Below are 3,953 nucleotides of genomic sequence, written 5' to 3' on the forward strand. Positions count from 1 at the left end.
GCCTGAAATCGATCATTTCCTCATTATTTCCACTTTATTTTATTTTATTTTATTTTACTTAATTTTATTTTATTTTATTTTATTTTATTTTATTTTATTTTATTTTATTTTATTTTATTTTAATTTCATTTTATTTTAATTCTGAAATCGATCATTTCCTCGTTATTTCCACTTTATTTTATTTTATTTTACTTTATTTTATTTAATTTTGTTTTAATCCTTAAATCCATTATTTCATCGGTATTTCCACTTTATTTTATTTTATTTTATTTATTTTATTTTATTTTATTTTATTTTAATCCTTAAATTGATCATTTCCTCATTATTTCCACTTTATTTTATTTTATTTTATTTTACTTAATTTTATTTAATTAAATTTTATTTTAATCCTGAAATCGATCATTTCCTCATCATTTCCACTTTTTTATTTTATTTTATTTTATTTTATTTTATTTTATTTTATTTTATTTTATTTTAATTTCATTTTATTTTAATCCTGAAATCGATCATTTCCTCATTATTTCCACTTTATTTTATTTTACTTTAATTTAATTTAATTTCATTTTATTTTAATTGTTATTTCCTCATCATGTCTATTTTGTTTCATTGCAATTGAATTTTATTTCATTTTATTCCATTAATAAATTACGATTTCACTTCATTATTCACAGCGCTCTCTATTAGAAATTGATTTTATTTCCTTCATTAAAATTCTCTTCGTGTCATTATTTAATTCGATTTGATTTAATTTAATTGGATTTTATTTATTTGATTGGATTTAATTGGATTTAATTTAATTTGATTTGATTTGATTTGATTTAATTAATTTCATTGGATTTAATTTAATTTGATTTGATTTGATTTAATTTAATTAATTTAATTTAATTCAATTTGATTTAATTTAATTTAATTTACTTTATTTTGATTTAATTTAATTAATTTGGTTTAATTTAATTTGATTTAAATTAATTTATTTAATTTAATTTAATTTAATTTGATTTAATTTAATTTAATTTAATTTAATTTAATTTAATTTAATTTAATTTTATTTTAATTAATTTAATTTGATTTAATTTGATTTAATGTAATTTAATTTATTTTAAATTTTATTTTATTTTATTTTATTTTGTTTAAATAAGTTAATTTGATTTAATTTGATTTAATTTAATTTAATTTAATTCGATTCATTTAATTTAAATAATTTAATTTAATTTAATTTAATTTGATTTAATTTATTTTAATTAATTTAATGTCATTTAATTTGATTCAATGTAATTTAATTCATTTTAAATTTAATTTTATTTTATTTTATTTTATTTTATTTACTAATTTAATTTGATTTAATTTGATTTAATTTAATTTAAATAATTTATTTTAATTTAATTTGATTCAATTTAATTTAATTTAATTTAATTTAATTTAATTTAATTTAATTTAATTTTTTTAATGTAATTTAATTTATTTTTAATTTATTTTATTTAATTTAATTTGATTTGATTTAATTTAATTTAATTTAATTTAATTTGATTTAATTTAATTTAAATAATTTAATTTCATTTCATTTGATTTAATTTATTTTAATTCGATTTAATTTATTTAATTTAATTTACTTTAATTTGATTTAATGGAAGTCAATTAATTTAATTTAATTTAATTTAATTTAATTTAATTTAATTTAATTTAATTTTATTTAACTAATTTAATTTGATTTAATTTCATTTATTTTATTGCGCTTTACTTTAATCAAATTAAAATTTCATAATTAAGAAAAAGAAATAAAATTAAAAGAAAGAAAAATATAAAAAATAAATAAATGGAATAAATTAATTTATTTTTATTAATTAAAAATTGATATATTTATATTTTTATAACATGTATTATTGATAGTAATGGAAATTAATAAAATAAAATTTTAATTTTTTATTTCTTGAAAAAATTCCTGAGTTTTTATTTCTAATTTGGATTAATTTATGTTAATTGGGATTAATTTATTAAATTTATCGATTTTTAATAATCGAGAAAACTTTTACTTTTTAATTTTTAAAATAATACATTTATAATAATTGAAATCAATTTATTACATTTATTGTCTTTAATAATTTAAACAATTATTAATTCTTAATTTTAAAATTGTGTATTGTCTTAATTAAAATTAAAATAATTAAAATAATTAAATTAAAATAATTAAATTAAAATTAAATTAAAATTTATTAATATTAAATTGAAATTTTATTGAAATTAAATTAATTATGCAAAATCCCCAATTAAATCGCAATTAATCCCATTAAACCCCTCAAAATAGCGATCAAATCCCCAATAAATTAATTGTAATTAAAATTTTAATTAAAATCAACCCAAATCCGCCATTCCCCGCCTCCCCCTCAGCACCGGCCGCTGATTGGTCGAGAGGAAAGGGCGGGAACCAATCAGCGGCGTGCGCGGGAAGCGCGGCGTTAGGGGGGAAATCTGCCCAGCAACGGCTTCTGATTGGTCCGGAGGCGCTCGCGGGAGCCAATCAGAGGCGGGGACCGCGGAGACACCGCTGGGAATTCCCTGAGGGCGCCCCCGAATCGCCCCGAAATCGCCCCAAAATCCCTCCTGGGACTCCCAAAATTCTCTCGGGGTCCCCAAAATCCCTCCCGGGGACCCCCAAAATTCCCTCAGGGATCCCAAAATCCCTCAGAGACCCCCAAAATCCCTCCTGGAACCCCCAAAATCCCCTCAGGGTCCCCAAAATCCCCTCAGGGACCCCAAATTCCCCCCAAAATCCCTTCCAGGACCTCAAAATCCCCTCAGGGATCCCAAATTTGCCCCAAAATCTGTTCTAGAACCCCAAAATCCCCTCAGAGACCCCAAACTCCCCCCAAAATCCCCTCAGGGACCCAAAATTCCCCCAAAATCCCTTCCAGGACCCCAAAATCCCCTCAGGGATCCCAAATTCACCCCAAATTCTCTTCTAGAACCCCAAAATCCCCTCAGGGACCCCAAATTCCCCCCAAAATTCCCTCAGAGACCCCCAAAATCCCTCCCGGGACCCCCAAAATCCCTTCCAGGACCTCAAAATCCTCTCAGAGACCCCAAATTCCCCCCAAAATCCCTTCCAGGACCCAAAAATCCTCTCGAGGACCCCAAATTCCCCCCAAAATCCCCTCAGGGACCCAAAATTCCCCCCAAAATCCCTTCCAGGACCCCAAAATCCCCTCAGGGATCCCAAATTTGCCCCAAAATCTCTTCTAGAACCCCAAAATCCCCTCAGAGACCCCAAATCCGCCCCAAAATCCCTTCCAGGACCCCCAAAATCCCTTCCAGGACCTCAAAATCCCCTCAGGGACCCCAAATTCCCCCCAAAATCCCTTCCAGGACCCAAAAATCCTCTCGAGGACCCCAAATTCCCCCCAAAATTCTTTCAGAGACCCCCAAAATCCCTTCCAGGACCCCCAAAATCCCTTCCAGGACCCCCAAATCCCCTCAAGGACCCCAAATCCGCCCCAAAATCCCTTCCAGGACCCCAAAATCCCCTCAGGGACCCCAAATCCGCCCCAAAAATCCCCCAAATCCCCCCCAAAATTTCCCCAAGCGCCCAAAATCCTCAAATCCCCCCCAAAATCCCCCCCCAAATTCCCTCAAAATCCCGAAATTCCCCCGGGACCCCCCAAAATCTCCTCAAAAATCCCAAAATCCCCCCGAAATCCCCCAAATCTTCCCCAAAATGCCCCCAAAATCCCCAAATTTCCCCAAAAAATTCCCTAAAAAACCCCAAAAAACCCAAAATTTTCCCCAAAATCCCCAAAATTTCCCCCAAAATCCCCCCCTAAAAATCCCCAAAAATCCCCAAAAATCCCCAAATGCCCCAAAATCCCAAAATGCCCCAAAATCCTCCCAGGACCCCCCAAAATCCCCAAATTTCCCCCAAAAATTCCCTAAAAAACCCCCAAAATCCCCAAAATCCCCAA

The sequence above is a fragment of the Haemorhous mexicanus genome, unplaced genomic scaffold (assembly GCF_027477595.1).
Source record: "Haemorhous mexicanus isolate bHaeMex1 unplaced genomic scaffold, bHaeMex1.pri scaffold_124_ctg1, whole genome shotgun sequence".
In the NCBI taxonomy this organism is placed as follows: Eukaryota; Metazoa; Chordata; class Aves; order Passeriformes; family Fringillidae; genus Haemorhous; species Haemorhous mexicanus.